The following is a 22,761-nucleotide window of genomic DNA, read 5'->3' as shown; positions in this document are numbered from 1 at the left end:
TCCTACTACAATAAAGACCATCGGAACGTGAGTATCTAGGGAAGTGAGGATGATGTCCTTAACATTTGTGTTAATGTGTATTTTTTCTTAATTTTTGTAGGTATCAGGTTAAGATCTTCACTAGTATGCAGGTATGAGATGTGATATTAACTGATTAAAGACCTCTTATTTTTTTAGATTTATTTATTTATTTTAGACAGAGAGAAAGTATGTGTGAGTTTGGGGGGGGGCAGAGGGAGAGGGAGAATCTCAAGCACAGGGCCCGCCGGGTGAGGAACCCAACGTAGGGCTCAGTCCCACAACCCCAAGATCATGACCTGAGCTGAAATCAAGAGTCAGACGCTTAACCGACCGAGCCACCCAGGTGCCCTGGACCTTTATTTATTTATTTATTTTAAGATTTAATTTTTAAGTAATCTCTGCACCCAACATGGGGTGTGAACTTACAACCCCAAGATCAAGAATCACATGCTCCACCGACTGAGCCAGCTGGGTGCCCCTAAAGACCTTTCTATATTCAGATATCTACAAATTGATGATTTCAAGTCTCTTAAGTTTACTTTGTTTTGGGCATGTATTTAGTTAAGAGTTTAATTTGTCCTTTATGATACTGATAGGAATAAGATTTTTTTTTTTTGTATTCTTGTTTGAAGGTAATGTGTAGTTGACATAGTAGTGATAGATGGATTTGCAGATATCCAGGTAATTTATCATATTGTCCTTCACTACTTCATTGACTATGGAATTACTGCAGGTATACCTTGAAGAGAGGAAGGTGTCTCTTCAAGGATTGACCTTGAAGTTCTGTAAGTACCTAGGTAATGCTGATGGTTCCTGAAATGATACAGTGACCAAGGGAATTTGCGGGTATAGAGGTAGAATAAGATATGCACCATGGAGTTCTGTAAGTACCTAGGTAATGCTGATGGTTCCTGAAATGATACAGTGACCAAGGGAATTTGCAGGTATAGAGGTAGAATAAGATATGCACCAAATAATTAGGTAAGAAATGATAGCATTTTACCAGTTGTAGTAAGCATGCTATTGTTTCTATTTCAGAGAAAATATATGTTTAATCATGTGAGTATTAGGTGAATTATGCCGTGAATACCCATAATCGTGGAGTGGTGTGTTATGGTAGTAAGTTGGTGTTTTCGCAGGTGAGCAGGAAAGAGATGATGGTGTATCTATCTTTGGCATGGACCTTGAAGTATTGCAACAATCCAGAAATATCTGATGGGTCCTGCAGTGATGGCAATGAACAGGATTATTTGCAGTGTCCCTCTAGTAGCAAAGGAGGGTCCATCGACACATTTTTCACAGAGCGTTGTTTGAATTACCATCAAGAGGTCATGGTAAATTTCAAAATGATCATTGATGGGACTTTGCTTGTATTCAGGTAAGTGATGATATGGGCTTTCAGCGCTCTACAAATTGATTTTCAAATATTTAGGTAAATGTAGGTGGTGTTCCTTACTGTTCAGTTATCATGTTTCCATGCAGGTATCCAGTTAGGAAATGATACGGTCCCCACTAATGCTAGTAAGTATATGCCCTTTTTATATATTTTTTAAATTTAGATACAATGTGTATTTAACGTTAGTACTGATAAAGGGATATGCAAGTCCAGGTAACTTCAACTGTTGTTGCACATTTATTATTGACCATGAGATTTCTACAAGTACTCATAGAAGACAAGTTAGTATGTCTAACAGTGGTGTTGACCTTAAAGTTCTGCCAAAATCTATGTGGTGTTATGCTGCCCGTAATGATGGAAGTGACCAAGATTATTTGCAAATGTACTGTTTCTTTCTGCGGGTAGACAAGTTGTATCCTGCAACAACACACTTGCTGAGCGTGTTTCTCAAGGTTCTGTGCAGTCATGACATCACAGTGAAGCAGACAGTGGCTGTCAGGGGGAGCTTGCTGGTAACCAGGCACGTGATAAAGTGGGTCTTATCTCAGCTCAGAAATCTGATCTTCAGCTATCTAGGTGAGTGAGGATGGTGTCTCTAACAGTGTACCACACTTTTTTGTAAGTTTCCTGTTAAGTTCATTGCTAGTTTACAGATATGAGATGATGTGATATTAACTCATTAGATACATTCACTTTTTATATTAGAAAAAGTTTATTGGGCCTTGTGAGTGTTGAAGGATAATACCTATCCAGCTATTTATCATGGTGTCTTCCCCCACAGTACTACCCATGGGTTTTCTGTAGGTGTCCAGTGAAGTAAGGCTGTTTTTATCTGACATCAGTGTTGATGATCTTTGATTACTGAAAATACCCAGGTAGAGTTGGTGTGTCCCATAATGATGGAGCGACCAGGTTATCTGCAGATATCTTGCTAGAAAAAAAGTTGTTTTCTTTAACACAGATCTCATCATGTCTGGACAGCAACCTGAAAAAGACATCGCTGTGCACCTAGCATTGATGTTACTGGCAGACATTGCTGGTATGTTTCCAGGTAAGCAAGGTTGTGGGCCTGAACCACAGCATAGGCCATTTGATCTCCAGATATCTAGGTAAGTGTTGATGGTGTCTCTAAGAGTTGTTACCATGATTTCTTTGCAGGTATTCAGGTAGGAATTGATAGTCCTTACTAATTCTAGAAACCATGAATTTTTACTTTTTATATTTTAGAAAAGATTTTTGCTTAACCTTGTGAGTGATGAGGGATTGCGATACCGAGGTAATTAATATTATGTCCTCAACCACAGCAGTAACCAACAATTTTGTCCTATCTGGTGATGATTTTGACCTTGGAGTACTACAAGTGTTCAGCTAGAGTTGATATGTCTCATAATGATAAAGTGACCAAGGTTATTTACAGGTGTCCTGGTAGAACAAGTTGTGTCCCTTTACACATATATCATGTGTTTTTCAGGGTCCTGTCAAAAGACTTCAATGAATCGGATGATGGTCGTTAAGGGGGAGACATTTCTGGTATTCAGGTATCTGATGAGGTGTACTTTCACTACATCAGACCCTCTGACCTTCATGAGTCTACTTCCATTAAAATTTGTTGACTGCTTGAACTTGTTTTACCATGTAGGTTTTTTTTAAGGCATTCAGGCAGAAATGATAGTGTTTTTTACCAATTCTAGCAAACCTGTTATCCTACTTTTTTATATTTTAGAGGAAATTTACACATAACCATGTGAATATTTAGCAATTCATGGAATAAACAGTTGTGGGTCACACAAGTTACCATGGTATTTTTGTAGGTGAGCAATCAAAACATGATGGCAATGGCATAGACCTGGAGTACTGCAAGATCCCAGGTAGAGTTGATGGGTCCTACAATGATGTGTAAGTGCACAAGATTATTTCCATGACCTGGTAGAAAGGGTATTCTGTAGACCCATTTGTCACAGTGTGTTTTTACTTGTCAAGAAAGCATGGTGAACTTCATAATGATCAATAATAGGATTTTGCTTTTATCCAGGTAAGTGATGATGTAGGCCTCAAACACCCTAGAAACAATCTAACCCTCTGATATGTGGGTAAGTGTGGATGGATTTCCCAACCTTTTTGTGACTATGTTTTTGTTTTCACAGGTATTCAGGTAAGAATTGATCCAGTCCCAACAAATGCTAGTAACCGTGCTAATAATTATTTAAAGTTTAGATATAATGTGTGTTTAACCCCACTGGTGACAGAGGGATATGCAGGTGTCCAGGTAAGTTATCCTACTGTTCCACCCCGCAGTACTGAGCAGGAATTTTTTTACAGGTACTCAGGAGATGATGGTTTCTCTAACAGTGGTGTTGACCTTGAAGTTTTAGTTCTGCCAAGATCCAAGTAGTGTTGATGGGTTTTCTAATGATGGAAATAGCCAGTGTTAATTATATTCTTTTCTTTTCCCCAGGTAAAACAACTTTTGTCTTTTTTATGGGCGTATAAACTATTAATAGACAAAGCCTACAGATTTATTTCTTCTTGGACACCCCCACAGTTATGGCTGTGGCGGCCTGTGGTCTTGGTGTGGTGGCCTTGGACGCGAATTCCCCAGAAGTGGCACAGCCCTCTGTGGGCCCAAATCTTCTTCAGTCACTCCAGGTCTTCACGAAGTTCACTGTCCAGACCATTGGCCAGGACCTGGCTATATTTTCCATTCTTCATGTCCTTTTGTCTGTGCAAAAACCAGTTTGGGATCTTACACTGGCATGGATTCTGCATGTGTAATGGTGATCACACATTCCACCTCACCCTCAGGGAGCTCTCATGCCCTCTTGGTGAAATCGGTGTCTGTAACACCACGTGAGCATATCTTCCCCCCACACCCTGAACTGCAGTGATGGCAAAGGCTCTTTTCTGCTGCCCATCGATATTGGTGTTGACTACTTGGAAAATGTGCCGGAACTTCTCAGGGATCCCTAAAGACGTGACGGCGGCCCCAGCAGCAGTGTGTAGGCCCCCTGTGGAAGAGCAAGACAACTTTTGTCTTAAACATACTTGTTAATTGTGTTTTTTCAGATTGTGGTGGTTAGTCCTGTTACAGTGAACCAAGAAATGCTCATTAATGGGACCCTGCTCGTAACCTGGTATGTGATATTGGGGATGTTACACCATAGTTGAGATCACCTGTTCTTCAGGTGTCTCAGTAAGTGAGGATGGTGTCCCGAACACAGTGTTAGCATGTTTCTTCTGCAGGAGAATTTTTTTCTGCTGAAGTCTTTGTTGTTGTACAGGTATGAGATGATGTCACATTAACGCACTAGACCTTCGTATTTTCAGGTATGTATGTAATTAATGATGTTTTGAATAGTCTTATATTACCCATATTTCTGGCTTGTAGGCAGTAAGATTAATTTGTCCCTCACAATACGAGTAAGCACAACATTTTACAGTATTCTTGTTTAGAGATTGTGTTTCATACACTCCTACTGATAAAAGGATAAGCAGGTATCCAGACATTCTATCATATTGTCCATCTTCACAATATGAAACATGGAATTTTTACAGGTATCTCTTTAAGAGAAGAAGATATCTCCTACCAGCGTTTAGTCTTGGACTGCTGCAAGTATCCAGATGGTGGTGATGAGTCTCAAAAGGATGCCCTTGACCAACGGAAACTGCAGTAGACCTGGTAGAACAAGACATGTACGGAACACATTTTCCACATTGTGTTTTTCAGGTTTACGTGAAGACCTCCTGATTAATAGGCTCCCCTATCATATTTAATGAGGCATGTAGAGGTATCAAGGTAAGTGCTGATATGGGCCTAAACCACAGCACACTCTTTCTGATTCTACTATGTAGGTAAGTGATTGTGTTCCTGACATTTCTTGTTACTATGATTTTGTTGCTGGTATTCAGGTAAGAAATGATAGAGTCCTTACCAAATCTTGTGACCAGGACTTTACACTTTTTACATCTTAGAGATAACTTATGCTTAACTCTGTGATTGTATCTATAATCTAGAGATAACTTATGTTTAACCCTTGATTGTATCTATAATTGTCAAGGAGTTCCCATGCCAGTAGTAACCACGGTAGTTTTGCGGGAGTCCAGTTAAAACATGATGGTCTCTTCTGACAAAGGCGTTGATCTGAATTAATGCAAGTATCAAAGTAGAGTTGATGTGTTCCATAATAATAGAAGTGAAAAGGACTATTAGCAGGTGCTCTGGCAGAACAAGTTGCGTATTTAAACACATTTGTCCTATCTATTCCTGCAGGTGCTTGTCAAGAAAACCCAGTGAACCTAAAAATATTCGTTAATGGAAACTTGCTCTTAACCTGGTAAGTGATAAAGTGGGTTCTGCCACAATCCAGACAATCTGATCTTCAGTATGAAGGTAGGTGACGGTGGTGTCACCAACACTGGTGTTACCATGTTCATCTGCAGGTATCCTGTGAAGGTGTTCGTTAGTATACAGGTATGAGATGATACGACATTATCTTATTAGAGACATTTCTTATTTCCAGGTATCTGTGTAATTAATGTTTGAGACTCTTATATTTATGTTATTTTTGCCACGTGTTCTGTTAAGAAATTAATGTGTCCCTAATAACACTAGTAAGAATGTGATTTTCTGTACTCTTGTTTAGAGATACTGTGTACTTAACACTTGGAGTGACAGAGAGATCCGGGTATTGTGTTGCACAGTCTATCACGGCATTATTGACCACGGAATTTTTGCGGGTATCCATCAAGAGAGGAAGGTGTGTCCTCAGCTTTCACCTGCGAGTTCCACAAGCAACCAAGAGAAATTGCAGGTGTAGTAGAAGGATTTATTCTCCACAATGTGGTTTTCAGGTTCATGTCAGAACATTGTGATAAGCCCATTATTGGTAGATAACATGGGACATAGCTGGTGTCAAGGTCAGTGACGAAGTGGGCCTAAACCCACAGCACAGGCCATCTTAACTTTCTTACACATCTAAGTAAGTAATATTAGCTTGCCTAAACTTCTGGTCGCCATATTTTTCTCACTTGCTGTCTGTTTGTTTAGGTATTTAGGTTTAGAAACGATAGTATCCTTATCAATACCAGTAACCATGTACCTTTCTTTATTTCAGAGAAAATTTGTTTAACCCTGGGAGTTTTGAGTGATTTATGGGTATCCACATCATGATTACGGACTTCCGTGTCACAGTAGCAACTGTGTGTTACTTAACAGCAGTTAGGAGGTGACGGTGTTTTCAACAGTGGTGCAGACCTTGGAGTCCCGCAGGTATCCAGGCAGAGATGAGGTTATTTGGAGGTGTCCTGGTGGGAAGTAAGTGTCCATAGACACACTTGTCACGGTGTGGTTTTCAGGTTCCTGTCAAGAGATTGTGGTGAACTTCATAATGATTTTTATCAGCAACATTGCTGATTGCCGTAAGTGATGATATGCCTCAAGCATCCCCACAGACCTTCTGATCTGGAGATTTCTAGGTAAGTGTTGATAGCATCACTACCATTTTGTAACCATGGTTTTGTTTTGGGTTTTTCTCAGCAGGTATCCAGGTAAAAATAGTATCTCAAACAATGCTAGTCAGCATTAGCTCTTACAGGATTAAGGCTCAGTCGGTGGAGCACACGACTCTCGATCTCGGGTTGTGAGTTCAAGCCCCACGTTGGGCCTAGAGCTTCCTTAAAAAAAAGATTAATTAAAAAAAAAAAAGCCCAGAGTTTATATATAATGTGTGTCTAACATAGACTGAGATCTATGCAGGTAAGTCATCTATGCAGGTTCCACACCACAGTATCGACCGTAAGATTTTTCCAGGTGGTCGGTCAAGAGGTGCTGATGTCTCTCGTTATCTGTGTTGACCTTGAAGTTCTGCCACGATCCAGGTGATGTTGATGGTTCCCACAGTGAGGGAATGGACCAAAAGTACCTACAGGTGCCCTGGCAGGACGAGTTGTTGCCTTATACACATTTGCTGCACCTCTTTATTTTAGATTCTTGTCTAGCAATCACTCCAAACAGAACAGTGGTCATTAACAAAATCTTCTTAGGAACCAGGTAAGTGCTAAAGAGAGTTTTACTACGGTTAAGAGCATCTAATCTTCAGATTATCAAGGCAAGTGAGAATGATGTCTCTAACATTTGTGTTACCATCTTTTTTCAGATAAACTGTTAAGGTTTTGCTAGTAATCAGGTATGAGATGATGTGACATTAACTCCGGGAGACATTATATTCAGAAATCTGTGTGATGAAGGGGATATTGTTCAGGCTCTAATAAGTAACCTGGTGTTAGGCATGTATGCAGTTAAGAAATTAAGTTGTCCATAACAATTAGTTAGTATGCCTGAGAATTTATGACTGTTGAGAGATAGAGGGTTTTGGACTGATGGAGGGACTTCCAGATATCCAGGTCTTTATCGTATCGCCCATCACTGTGTTACTAACCATGGGATTTCTGCAGGCATTCCTTTAAGAGAGGAAGATTGCTCTTACTCGGGGCTGACCTCAGAGTTTTGCAAGTATTCAGGCATTGTTGATGGGTCCTGAGGTAATACAAAGGACCAGGGGAATTTGCAGCTGTCTGTTGGAATGAAATTGTACCAGACACATTTGCCACAGTGTGTTTTTTAGCTTCCTGTGAAGACATCATGATGAACCCAGCAGTGGGCATTAGCAAGGAGCATTATGCCAATATGCAGAGAGGATCATCTCCGCATAGCGAGGTAAGTGATGATACAATTTCATTATATTTTTGCGGGTGTTGAGGTAAGAGATGATATAGCCCCTACCAGTAATAAAAACAATGAATTTTCACTTTTATGTTTAGAGAAAATGTATAACCTTGTTAGCGTTAAGGGATTGCACTCAGACAGGTGATTGTCATGGAGTTCACACCCCAGTAGTACCCACAGAATTTGGCAGATGTCCGGTCAAGTAATGATGGTCTTTCCTGACAATGGCGTTGACCTGAGTAATGGAAGTTCCTAGATAGAGTTGATGTGTTCCATGGTAATGGGAGTGAAAACGTTGTGTTTAGGTGTCCCCGTAGAATAATTTACATTTCAAACACATTATTGCTGGTGCTTTTTCAGGTTCTCGTCAGGGGAACATAGTGAACCTCACAGTGGTTGTTAACGGACCCCTACGGGTAACCAGGTAAGAGCTAATGTGGGTCTCACTACAATGAAGACTGATCTAATCTTCAACATCTAGGTAAGTGAGGATGGTGTCCCTAACACTTGTGTTACCGTGTTTATTTGCAGGTATCCTCTTAAGATCTCTCCTAGTACACAGGTATATAATTATGTGACATTAACTTACTAGAGACATTCTTATTTTTAGATATCTATGCATTAATATGTTTAAATTATAATATTCACTTTGTAATGGGCATGTATTCTGTTAGAAATTAATGTGTTCCTCTAATACTAGTAAGAACGAGAGTTGTATCCTTGTTTGGAGCTACTGTGTTTTTCAAACTCGTGGTGCTGGAAGGATATGCAGGTATTCAGGTAATGTATCCTTTTGAACGTCACAGCATTATTGACCATGGCTTTTTCGTAGGTATCCCTTCAAAGAGGAACCAGTCTCTTCCCGGCTTTAAGCTTGGAGTTCTGCAAGTACCCAGGTAGTGTTGATGGATCCCAAAACAATACAAGTGACCCAAGGAATTTGCAGGTGTATGGGTTAAATGAGACAAACAGAAAAAATTTTCCACAATGTGTTTTTTAGATTCATTTCAGGACGTCGTGGCAAGTCTCTCAATGGTAGTTCATGGGAGACGCTGGTGGTATGAGGTAAGTGACGATGTGGGTCCGAGCCCTGGCACAGACCATCAGATTTTCATATGCGTGGGTAAGTGATTATGTGTCCTCACACTTCTTGTTACCATGATGTTTTGCAAGTATTCAGGAAAGAAATGATGGTTTTCCCAACTCTAGAAAACATGAGTTTTCACTTTTATATTCCAGGAAAGTTTATTTTGAACATTATGAGTGTTGAAGGATTATGTATATGTTAAGTATTTATCTTATATTCCTCTTCATAGTACTGTCTGTGTGATATTTAGAAGTGTCCAAACACTGATGGTTTTCTGACATTGGTTCTAACTTTGAATGACAGGTACCCAGCTAGAGTTGCTTTGTTCCATAATGATGACGTGAACAATGTTATTTGTGGGTGTCATGGTAGAAAAAGTTGTTTCCATTAACACAAATTTCATGATGTGTTTTCCAGATTCCTTTCAAGACCTCATGATAAACTTAGCATCAGTCATTAATGGGGGCAGGGATGTTGCTGGTATGCCCAGAAGGGAGGATGTGGGCCTAAACCACAGCATAGGCCATCTAATCTCTAGATAGCTAGGTGAGCGATGATGCTGTCTCCAACCAGAGTTGTTACCATGATTTCTTGGCAAGCATTCAGGTAGGAATTGATAGTCCTTACTAATCTAAAAACGTTGAGTTTTTACTTTTTTGTGTTTTAGAAAAGGTGTTTGTTTAACCCTGTGAGTGTTGAGGGAGTGCCATATCCAGATATTTATCATGATGTTCCCAACCATAGTAGTGACCATGGAAATTTTGCCGGTGTCCTCTAAAGAAATATTGTCTTACCTAACAACAGTGGTCTTGATCTTGGAGTACTGCAAGCATTCAGGTAGAGTTGATGTTCTCATAATAGTGAAAGTGACAAAAGTTATTTGCAGGTGTTCTGGTTACAGCAAGTAACCTTTACACATATATCATCATGTTATTTTTTTCAGGTTCCTTCGGGATCATGAAGCACTGAACAGTGGTCATTAATCAGGGACATTTTTTGTATCCAGGTAAGTGGTGATGTGTATCTTTATCACATCAGACCCTCTGATCTGTGTGTGTGTGTGTGTGTGTGTGTGTGTGTGTGTGTGTGTGTGTATAAGTAATGGGTAAGGTGTTGATTGCCTTAGCTTTTTTTTACCATGTGATTCTTTTAAGGTGTCCCTAAGAAATGATAATGTTTTACCAATTCTAACAATCATGTTGTCCTACTGTTACCTATTTTAGAGAAAACTTATGTTTAACCATGTGAGTGTTGATCAGTCTGTGGGTATCCATGTGATGATCATGGAATTGTGCATCACACTAGTAACCATGATATTTTTGCTGATAACCATTCAAGAGATGGTGGTGTTTCTAACAGTGGTGTAGACAGTGGAGTACTGCAAGAATCCAGGTAGAGTTGATGAGTCCTGCAATTATGAAACTGAACAAGGTTATTTGCAGGGTCCTGATAGGAAAAGCGTGTCCGTAATCACCTTTGTCATAATGTGATTTTCAGGTTCCTGTCAAGAAATCATGGTAAACCTCATAATGACCATTAACAGAATTTTGCTTGCATCCAGGTAAGCGATGATATGAGCCTAAAGCACCATACAAACAATTTGATCTTCAGATATTTAGATTAGTGTGGATGGTCCTAACATTTGTGATAGCATGTTTTTCTGCACGTGTTCAATTAAGAAATGATATTGTCCCAACCAGTATTAGTAGTAAGCATTAGCCCCTAGTACTGTAGAGTTTCTATTCAATGGGTGTTTAAACTTCATAGTGATGGAGGCAGATACAGGTGTCTAGGTAAGTTACCCTACTGTTCCACACCACAATGTTGTCTGTGAGATTCCTACAGATACTCAAGAAGGTTGATGTCTCTGATAATGGGGTTAATCTTGAAGTTCTGCCAATATCCAGGTATGAGGATGGTTTCCCTAATAATGGCAGTAACCAAGATTATTTGTTGGTACCTTTTTTTCCCAGGTAAAGTAAGTTGTGTCCTTCAACACACTTGTTGTTGTGTTTTTTAAGGTTCCAACCATTATGACATCACAGTGAAGAAAACGATGGTCCTTGACAGGGCCTCGCTAGTAACCAGGTATGTGATAGATTGGTTCTACCAAGATATGGATCCGTCTGATCTTTGGATATTTAGGCGAGTGAGGATGGTGTCCCTAACACAGTGTTACTGTGCTTTTTGCTGGTATCCCATTAAGTTCTTTGCTAGTATAAAAATATGAAATGATATGACAATAAATCATTAGAGATTTCTTATCTTCAAATATATAGGTAACTAATGTTTCCTAGACCTTTATGTTAATCTTTTTAGCATATAGACACTTCAGAAATCAATTTGTCCCTAACAACACTAGCCTGAGATTTTACTGTCTCCTTGTTCAGAGATAACGTGTGTTTTTACACTCATGCCAATGGACCTATGGTCAGATATCCAGGTAATTTATCATATATTCCATACTTGTGATAATGACTGTGGGATCTTTGCAGGTATCCCCTCAGGAGATGAAGGTAAACCTAACTGGAATTTAACCTTTTGAGTTCTACATATTGCCCTGTAATGTTGAAGGGGGTCCCCAAATAATACACTGACCAAGAGAACTTGCAGTTATCCAGGTAGAATAAAATGTGTATGGAACAAGTTTTCTACGCTGTGTTTTCAGGTTCATGTTAAGACATCACGGGGAGCATATCAGTCACGGTAAATGAGGCATGTAGCGGATGTATTAAGGTAAGTGATGATGTGGGCCTGAACCACAGCACAGACCATCTGATCCTGTATGTAGGTAAGGGATTGTGTCCCTAACACCTCTTGTTACTATGATTTTGTTGCAGGTATTCAGGTACGAAATGATAGTCCTTACCAGATCTAGTGACCATGACTTTACACTTTTTACTTTTTTTTCAGATTTATTTATTTGAGAGAGAGGGAGAGAGCGTGCACGTGTGGATGCAGGAGGGGCAGAGGGAGCGTCTCAGGCAGGGCCTCGATCCCACGATCCAGAGATCACGACCTGAGCTGAAACCAAGAGTCCGATGCTTAACCAACTGTGCCCTGACCCTTTTTACATTTTAGAGGTAACATGTTTAACCCTGTGAGTGTTGAGAGTTGACTGTATCCATAATTGTCAAGTTCCCACCCCAGTAGTAACCACAGTGTTTTGCAGGAGTCCAGTTAAGACATGATGGCTTTCTTCTGACCAAGGTGTTGACCTGAATTAATGCGAGTATCAGGGTAGAGTCGATATGCTCCATAATATTGGAAGTGAAAAGGATCATTAGCAGGTGTTCTGATGGAACAAGTCGTGTCCTTAAACATATTTATCCTGTGTGTTTCTTCAGTTTCAAGAAAACACAGTCAACTTAACAATGTTAACAGAACCTTGCTCTTGACCAGGGACATGATAAAGTGAATCTTGTCACATTGCAAACCACCAGATCTTCAGTATGAAGGTAGGTGAGGATGATGTCTCTAATACTTGTGTTACCCTATTTGCACGTATCTTGGTCAGCTCTTTGCTAGTATACACGTATGAGGTAATGTGACATTAACTTACTAGAGACATTTGCACTGGGTGTTATATGAAAACAATGAATCATGGAACACTACAGCAAAAACTAATGATGTAATGTATGGTGATTAACATAACATAATAACATTTTTTAAAAAAAGACTTATATTTATCTTGTTTTGGCATGTATGCAGTGAAGACATTAATTTGACCCTAACAATACTAATAAAATTAAATTTTTCATATTCTTACTTAGAGATGATAATATATAATCCAAATAATTTATCCTATACCATCATCATGTTCTTGACCTTGGGAATTTTTTCAGGTATCCCTTCAAGAGAAGTAGATATCTCTTCCCAGGGTTTGACCTTGGAGTTCTGCAAGTTAGGTATCCAGGGAGTGTCCGTGGGTCCCGAAATGATACAAATGACCAAGGGAATTTGCAAGTGTGGAGGTAGAGTCATTCCTGTACTAAAAACATTTTCCACAATGTGTTTTTTCAGGTTAATGTCAAGGCCTCACAGTGAGTTCATCAGTGATAGTTAATGTGGGACATTGCTGGTATGGAGGTGAGTGATCCTGTGGGTCAAAACCACAGCACATACCATCTGGCTTTCATCTACCTAGGTAAGTGAGGAGTGTCCTTTCACTTCTTGTTACCATGAATTGTTTTTGAAGGTATGAGGTAAGAAATGCTAGAGTCCTCACCAATTCCAGAGACCATGTTTCTCCACTTTCTATATTTCTGGAAATGTTCATTTTTAACCCTATGAGTGTTGAGGGACTGCATGTATGCAGGCATTTATCATGACATTCCCTGTGATAGTAGTATCCATCGGATATTTACAGGTGACCAATCATCGCATGACAGTTTTATCTGTATTAACTTTAGATTAGTGTAAGTATCCAGTAAAGTTGATGTGTCTCATAATGATGAACTAAACAATGTTATTTGTAGGTTTCCTGATAGGAAAAAGTTATGTCCCTTAACACACATTCACAATGTCTTTCCAGTTAAGAAATCGTGATGAACCTAATGCTGCTCATCAGTGGGGATGTTCCTAGTGTGCAGGTAAGTGATGATATGGGCCTAGCCCAGGCCTTCCGCTCTCCGTATAGCTGGCTAGGTGATGGTTTCCCTAACAGTTGTAACCATTTTTCTTTGCAGGTATTCAGGTAGGAAATGATAGTCCTTACCAATTCTAGAAACCATGTGTTTTTTTCTTTTTATATTTTAGAGAAAATGTTATTTTATCCTGGTGAGTAATGAGAGATTGCCATATTCACGTAATTATCATAATGTTCCTAACCCTAGCAGTAACCATGGCAATTTTGCAGGTGTTTCATAACAAAATGTCATATTTGCTAATGGTCTTGACCTTGGAGTACTGCATATATTCAGATGGAGTTGATGTTCTCATAATGAAGGAAGTGTCCAAGGTAATTAATTTGAGGTGTCATGCTACAAGTTCTATTTTTTTACACATATATCATGTGTTTTTCAGATTCTATCAAGAGATCAAGATGAAATTAATGGTTAACGGGGGACTCTTCTGGTGTCCAGATAAGTGATTTGTATACCTTCACCGCATGAGACCGACATTCACATACCTAGTTAAGTGATAATGATGGGCTAAACCTGTTTTACTATGTGATTTATTTCAGGTTTTCAGATAAGTAACGATAGTGTTTTTGTCAACTCTAGCAGTCATGTTATCTTACTGTTTTGTATCTTTGAGAAAATTTCTTTTTAACCATGTGAATACTGAGCAACTTGTGGGTATCCACGTAATGGTGATGGAACTGTGCAGCACAGTAGTAACCAGGGTCTCTTTGCAGGTGAGCAGGGAAGAGATGATGGTGTTTCTGGCAATGGCCTAGACATTGGAGTACTGCAGGAATCCAGGTAGAGTTAGATGCTGGGTGTGCCCTGTAGTGATGGTAGTGAACAAGGCTGCTTGCCATCTCCTAGCAGCAAAGGTGTATCTATAGAGACCTTTTTTTACAATGTGTTTGTCAAGTTCTTATCAAAATCCATGGTAAATATCCTAATAATCAGTAACAAGACTTTGCTTGTGTCTAGGTAAGTAATGACGTGGGCCTTTAGCACCCTAAACACAATCTGATCCTCAGATAGGTAGGGAAGGATGGACAGTGTTCCTAGCTTTTCTGTTTGTTTTTATGCAGGTATTCAGTGAAGAAATGATACTGTCCCAAGTGTAGCCCTAAGGTTTTTTAGAGTTTGTGTATCATGTGTGCTTAACCTGAGTGATGAGAGAAGGGTATGAAGGCATGCCACTAAGTCACCCTCCTGTTCCGCACCACGGTACTGACCAGGAGATTTCTACAGGTGCTTGGAGATGGTATGTCTCTAACACTGATGTTGACGTTGAAGCTTTGAAAGATTCAGGTAGTGTTGGTGGTTCCCTTAATGATGAGACTATAAAATGATTTGCTAGTATCTTTTTTTGTTTCGCTTTTGATTCTTACAAGTAAAACAAACTGTGTCATTCGGCCCCGAAACACTTGTTTTTGGAAGTGTACGGAAACCACGATGTCATAGTGAATCTAACCACAGTTGTGAGCTGGACCTCGAGGGTAAGCAGGTATGTGATAAAGTGGGTCTTACCCTGGTACAGATCATTTGATCTTCACATACGTAGGTAAGTGAGGATGGGCTCTCTCAACACGGGGTTGCCATGTGTTTTTGCAGGCATCCTTAACAGGATGCTAGTGTACAGGTAGGAGTTGGTGTGACAGTCACTCGGTAGAGACATTCTCAATCTCGGTTGTTTTTTGAGTTGATGAATGTTTTTGAGACTCTTACGTGTACCTAGTTTTTGTCATTATATAGTTAAGAAATTAATTTGTCCCTAGTAATACTAGTAAGAGTGTGTGTTTGTGGAATGTTTTTGAGACTCTTACGTTTACCTAGCTTTTGTCATTATATAGTTAAGAAATTAATTTGTCCCTAGTAATACTAGTAAGATTGAGATTTGTCTATTTTTCTTTAGATAATGCGTATTTGATACTAATGAAAAATGGGTATGTAGGTAGTCCTGTAACTTCCTATATTGTCCTTCACAGTGTTATTGACGAAGGGGTTATTGCAGGTACCCTTCAAGAGAGGAAGGTGTCTCTTCTTAGGGTTTGACCTTGGCGTTCTGCAAGCAAGTATCCAGGTACTATGGATGGATCCCAAAATGATACAAGTGACCAAGGGAATTTGAAGGTGTGGAGGTAAAATGAGACATTTACTACAGTATGTTTTTCAGATTCGTGTCAATACATTACAGTAAACCTATCAATGGTAGTTAACATCAGACATTGTTGTATGGAGGTAGGTGATGCTGTGGGCCTACAGCACAGCCCGACTAACATTCAGATATTTATGTAGGTGATAATGTTCCTCACATTTCTTGTTATCATGACTTTTTTGCAGGTAGTCAGGTAAGAAACTATAGAAACGTTATAAATTCTAGCAACGATATTATCCTACAGTTTTACATGTTAGAGAAAATTATGTTTGACCATGTAATTGTTGAGCAATTTACAGATATCCACATAATTATGACTGAGCTGTGAGTAACAGTGATAACCTTGGTATTTTTCAGGAGAGCAATCAAGAGATGACGATGTCTCTAACAATGGCACAGATCTTAGAGTATTGCAAGGTTCTGGGGAGAGTTGATGGGTTCTGCAGTGCTGGCAGTGAACAAGGTTTTTTTCAGGGTCCAGGTGTAGAAGGTGTGACTATAGACATATTTGCCACAATGTGTTTTCCAGGTTCCTGTCAAGAGATCACGGTGAACCTCCTAATGATCGTTAAAGGGACATTGCTTGTATCAGGTGAGTGATGCTGTGTACCTTAAGCACCCTACAGACCATCTGATCTTTCGATCTTAGAGTCAATGGGGTTCTTAACATTTGTGTTACCATGTTTTTTTTTCTTTTGCTGTTACTCAGTTATGATATTGTCCCAACAGATGCTAGTAAGCATTAGTCTTTATTATTTTAGAGTTTAGATATACTGTATATTTAACCTTAGTAGTGATTGAGGGATAGGTAGGTGTCCTGGTAACTTACTCATCTGTTCCACACCACGGTATTTACAACGAGATTTCTCTAGGTGGTCAGGACAGAGATGATGGTTTCTGTAACAATGGTGTTTACCTTTAAACTCTGCCAGGATCCCAGTAGTCTTGGTGGTTCCTGCAGTGATGGAAGTGATCAAGATTATTTGCAGGGTTTTTAAAAAATTTTTGTAGATAAAACAAGTTTTGTCCTTCAACACACTTGTCTGTCATGTCCTCAGGTTCCAGCAGTCATGAGATCACGGTGAACCTGACAGTGGTCATTAATAGGACCTTACTGGTAACCAAGTAAGTGATAAAGTATGTCCTACCTCAATATAGACCATCTGATCTTCAGATATCTGAGTGAGTGAGCATGGTTTCCCTAACACAGTGTCACCTAGTTGTTTTGCAAGTGTCCCGTGAAGGCCTTTCCTAGTATACAGGTATGAGACTATGTGGCATTACCTTATTAGAGAGCTGCTTGTTTTTCATACGTGAATGAGGCTTTCAAGACTCTATGTTAACTATGTTTTTGGCATGTATGACGTTTAGAAATTGACCCAAATAGTACTAGTAAGTATGAGATTTTACTGTATTCTTATTCAGAAGTTGTATATTTTATTCACCCAGAGTGGCGGATAGGCAGAGATCCAGGTAATTTATCGTATTGTCCATCACCACATTATTGACCATGGGATTTTTGCAGGTATCCCTTCAAGAGAGGAAGGTATCTCTCATTAGGGCATAACCTCCGAGTTTTGCAATTACCCAGGTAACATTGATGAATCTCCAGATGTTACAGTTGACTGAGGAATTTGCTGGTGTCCCACTAGAATGAGACGCGGACCAAACACCTTTTCCACAATTAGTTTTCAGGTTCACATGAAGACCTCACTGCGAGCCTATCAATGGTATTTAGTGACGTGCACATATCAGATACTGAAGTAAGTGATGACGTGGGCCTACACCATGGCACAGGTCACATGATCTTCATACACAGAAGTAAGTGATGATGGTGGCCCTAACACTTGTGTTACCATACATTTTTGCAGGTATCCCTCTCAGGTCTTGGATAGTATGCAGGTATATACGTGGTGTAATATTAACTCATTATAGATGTTCTTGTTCCAGACTCCTACGTCCCTTGTTTTTGACAAGTATAAGTTCTATTAATTGGACCCTGATAATACTAGCAAGTAGTAGTTTTTATTGTTTTCTTTTATGGCGATAAAGTGTGTTTCTCACTCAGTGGCAGACAAATGGTAAATATCCAGGTCCTTTATCATATCGTTCTAACTGCGTTATTACTGTGGGGTATTTACAGGTATGGCTTCAAGAGAGGAAGGTAAACCTTACTAGGGTTTAAGCTCAGAGTTCTGGAAGTGTCCAGGTAATGTTTATGGGTCCCCACATGATACAAGTGACAAGGGAGTTGGCAGGTGCACAGGTAGAATGAGACATGTACCAAACACATAAGCCACAATATATTTTCCAGGACTTGCGGAGAGATCACACGAGCCTATCCAGAGCAATGAATGGGGCGGGCGGGGGGGGGGGGGGCGGCAGCGTTGCTGGTATTGAGGTAAGTGATGCGCTAGGCTGAAACCACAAATATTTAGGTAAGTGGTAACATGTGCTGACACTTCTTGTTACGATGATTTTGTTGCAGGGATTCAGGTAAGAAGAATCCTTACCAATTCTAGAGACTATAAATTTTTACTTTTTACATTTTAGATAAAATTTATGTTTAACACTATGCATGTTAAGAGATCATAGGTATACAGGTATTTATCATGTTTTTCCCCACCGCAGTACTACCCATATGATTTTTAGAGGTGTCCAGTCACGAAATGATCATTTTTTGACATTGGTGTTGACCTGGGAGTATTGTAAGTGTGCAGGTAGTACTGTAAGTATCCAGAGTTGATATGTCTCATAATGATGAAGTGACCAAGGTTATTTGCAGGTATCCTGGTAGAAAAAGTTGTGTTCTTAGACGTGTTTCATAACATTTTTTTCAGACCCCTGTCAAGAGATCACAATGAGCCTAACATGGGTCATTAACGGGGGCAAGGACGTTGCTGGTATGCAGGTAAGGGAGGATGTGGGCCTAAACCACACAGCACAGGCTGTCCGATCTCCAGATAGCTAGGTAAGTGATGACGGTGGCCCTAACACTTGTTATCATGATTTCTTCAGGGGCATTCAGGTAGGAAATTATATAGATCCCTTGTCCAAATAGAAAGCATGAGTTTTCATTTTCTATGTTTCAGAGAAAATTTTTGTTTGTCCCTATGGGTGTTGAATAATATCATATCTAGGCAATTAGGATGATGTTTCCTGCCACAGTAGTGACCATGGGAATTTTGCAGGTGTCCTGTTAGTTTTCAAATGTTGTCTCACCTGACTGTGATCTTGACTTTGGAATACTACAAGGATTCTGGTACAATTGATGTTTTCCAATGATGAAAGTCATAAAGATTATTTGCAGATGTCCTGGTAGAACAAGTTGTGTTCTTTTATATATATATCATAATGTGTTTTTCAGGTTCATGTCCCAAGGTCATGGTGAACCTAATGGTTATTAACAGGAGACATTTCTGGTATCCAGGTAAGCGATGATAACGCAACTTCATCACATCACAGACCATCCAGTCTTCACATATTGACATAAGTGATGTTCGTTCTTGTTTGACCGTGGGATTTTTTTTTTTTTGTAGGTTTTCAGGTAAGAAATGGTAATGTTTTACCGGTTGTAGAAACCGTGTTATCCTACTATTTTATATTTTAGAAAAAATTATGTTTAACCATGTGAGTGTTGAGCAATTTGCAGATATCCATGTAATTATTATGAAGGTGCAAATTACAGTAGTACCGTGGTTTGGGTTTTTTGTTGTTTGTGTTTGTGTTTGTTCGTTTGCTTGCAGGTGAGCATTCAAGAGATAATGGCATCTCTAACTGTGAGGTAGGCCTACCTAAGATTCTAGGTAGATTTAATGAGTTCTGGGACACCTGGGTGGCTCAGTCGGTTAAGCGTCTGTCTTCAGCTCAGGTCATGATCCCGGGGTCCTGGGATCGAGTCCCGCATCGGGCTCCTTGCTCAGCGGGGAGCCTGCTTCTCCCTCTCCCTCTGCCACTCCCCCTGCTTGTGCTCACTCTCTCTCTCTGACAAATAAATAAAATCTTTAAGAAAAAAAGATTCAGTGAGTCCTGCAGTGATGCTAGTGACAAGGTTATTATCAGGGTCCAGGTTATAAAGGTGTGTCATGACACATCTGTCAAAATGTTTTCTTCAGGTTACTGTTAAGATACCATGGTAATCCTCATAATGATCATTAAAGGGATTTTGTTTGTATCCAGGTAAGTGATGACGATAGCCTTTTCCATGCTATAGACCATCTAATATTCAGGTATCTGAGTAAGTATGGATGGTATTCCTAACCTTGTGTTGCTATGTTTTTTTGCGGGTATTCAGGTAAGAAATGGTATTGTCAATCGATGCTAGTAAGCGTTAGTCCTTATTATTTTAAAGTTTAGATATAATGTTTGTATAACATCAGTAATGTCAGAGATTACATAAGTATTCAGGTAAGTTAGTATTTTGCCCGTCGCCTCTTTATTGACCATGACTTCTTACAGTTATCTTGTCAAGACAGTATCGTGTCTCTAACTAGGGGGTTGACCTTGAACTTCTGCAAGTTTCCAGGTAGATTTGATAGGCCTCATAAATTTGATGGGATTTTGCAGGCAATACATGTATTCCTAACACAGTTTTTACCATGAATTTTTATAGAGTCCACTCAAGAGATGATGGAAGGCCTTCGAGAAAATATACCAGAGAAATCCCAAATTAAATACTATGGTCATGATGAGCAGTGGGTGATGTATGGAATTGTTGAATTGCCATATTGTATACCTGAAACTAGTATAACACTGTATGTTTACTGGAATTAAAATTAAAAAATATAGAAGGGGATTCAAAAACAATCCCAGGGTAAAATGACCTATTCAAGTCGTGTAACAATATTTTCGGTTTCCAATAGCTGCCTGTGAAAAAAATCTTGCTCAAAATGCATAAAATGAGAAAAATGTATTCCATATGAATGAACGAATAACTTGAACTTGTGCTAGTCAGAAAATAAGATTGAATGAATGAATAAATGAATGCTATTGTTAGTTGAGCCATCATCTCTTAATTTGTATTTTTGCAGATACCTACTCAAGAGGAGAAAATGTCTCTATTCAAGGTCTTGTCCCTGGATTTTTGCAAGTAGCTGGATGGATTTTATGGTTCCCTTTAAGTCTGCAGTGCTCATTAGATTTTCAGGTGTCCAGGTTATGGAATTACCGGTAGACACCGTTCTCTCTTTGGCTTTTGTAGATTCCAGTGAAGAGATTGTTGAGAACCTCCGTGTGGTATCGAAGGCAAAATTTTGTTTGCACTAAGTACAAGATAATGGTGTTCGTACCAGAGTTAGAGCTCATGAGATTTTGCACATATCCAGGTAGACCGTGTTGGTATTCTGAAGCCAACCTAGTGACCATGATTTCTTTGTGAGTATTTGTAAGTTGTAAGCAGTGATCAGGGAAATTTTGCAGATATCCTGTCACGCTCTGAAGGTGTCTCTAACTAAGGTGTTTTTCTTGGAAATTTGTAGATGTCCAGGTAAGAGATGATGGTGTCCCTAATCAAGATAATGACCATGGGATTTTGCAGTTATCCAAGCAAGAGATGCCATATCCCTACCATGATCTTGATCCTGCACCTTTCTAGGTATTCAGGTAAGAGATGGTATTTGTCTGAATATGTTAGTGACCCTGGGGCTTTTACTGGTATGCAGGCAGATGGTGATTCTGTATCTATAGTGCCGACGTTTGAATTTTACACGTATCTAGGTAAGAGTTGATCTGGCCCTTAACCATGCTAGTGGCCTTGGGATATTTTAGTCTAGACAAGGAGTGGTGTGTCCTTAACCATGTTAGTTACCATGAGATTTTGCAGGTATCCAGGTAAGATGTCACGTACCTACAACATACTATTTCTCTTCAGCTTTTTTAGATATTCTGAGAAGAGATGATGGTGTTGCTAACCACACTAACGACCATAGGATTCTGCACATATCCAGTGAAGAGACGATAGCATCTCTTTCAACATTGGTGTCTATGGAAATGAAAGAAATGGAATGCTTTTTTTGATTAGCTGTATAATTTGTTAAAAGAATTTTCATGTTCAGTGACTATTAAATATTATTCACGATCATATTTTCTTATATCCATGTGTTTAATTTTTCCATAATGACATTTGCACCAGGACTCTTAGGCCCATGTTTATGAAATATGTTAATATCGTGGAGCCATGGATACAGATAGACTTCATATGAAATGTGGTTATGCCTAAAGAAAACTAGGCTATAAACCCCATTCTTAGTTAAAGGGTTGGGGGAGCCAAGGAAGGGGCATATTGGTGTACATATTGTGGGCAAAAAACATCTGTACTCTCCCCCTCCTGATATGAATAGGCATTAGATGATATGTTAGGAAAATATGTGAAACATGATAGAGATTAATGGGGAACTTGAATATCTCTTATCTAAGTATTCAGTTATTGAATTATTATTTCGCTTATATCATTGACACATAGAAAAGGAGAGTGAATAAGAATTTGGTCATCATTCAGCCCAACACCCCCAAGAATGAGAGAGCCCTGAGTGCAGAGAGGTTAATCAAGGTCACACAGCTATCTAGTTGTGATGTGCTCTTTCCATTATCCTGTTTTCTTGGTTTGAAAACCTGAGACCAATTAAAAAGCAATAAGGCAAGTACTTGTTCAGATCAATATAGCTCAGAAATGCACTTCCAGTTGGCCAGACTATTCATCATGCACTTTGCTTTTTTGTTCATATATTTAGTATAAAATTCTTGGCCCCAGGTGTCTGTCCT

The 22,761-nt window shown here is 39.4% G+C and overlaps 1 long non-coding RNA gene and 1 pseudogene across 2 annotated transcripts; one reads left to right on the top strand and one right to left on the bottom strand.

Moving 5' to 3' along the window:
• Positions 1 to 3,270: 3,270 nt before the first annotated feature.
• On the bottom strand, positions 3,271 to 5,107 carry LOC112812637 (small ribosomal subunit protein uS13-like; annotated as a pseudogene).
• Positions 5,108 to 18,343: 13,236 nt separating this feature from the next.
• LOC112812760 (uncharacterized) lies at positions 18,344 to 22,061 on the top strand. 2 transcript variants are annotated; one of them, XR_012381064.1, is made up of 4 exons: positions 18,344 to 19,432; positions 19,542 to 21,375; positions 21,480 to 21,603; positions 21,872 to 22,061. It is a non-coding gene; the product is annotated as an uncharacterized lncRNA (long non-coding RNA). The 2 variants fall into 2 exon arrangements; XR_012381063.1 differs by having other exon boundaries at positions 19,542 to 21,603.
• Positions 22,062 to 22,761: the final 700 nt, after the last annotated feature.

Source organism: Callorhinus ursinus, unplaced genomic scaffold (assembly GCF_003265705.2).
Source record: "Callorhinus ursinus isolate GAN/ISIS: 27379988/994484 unplaced genomic scaffold, GSC_fseal_2.0 scaffold16, whole genome shotgun sequence".
Lineage (NCBI taxonomy): Eukaryota > Metazoa > Chordata > Mammalia > Carnivora > Otariidae > Callorhinus > Callorhinus ursinus.
This window is presented reverse-complemented; position numbering and strand designations above follow the sequence as displayed.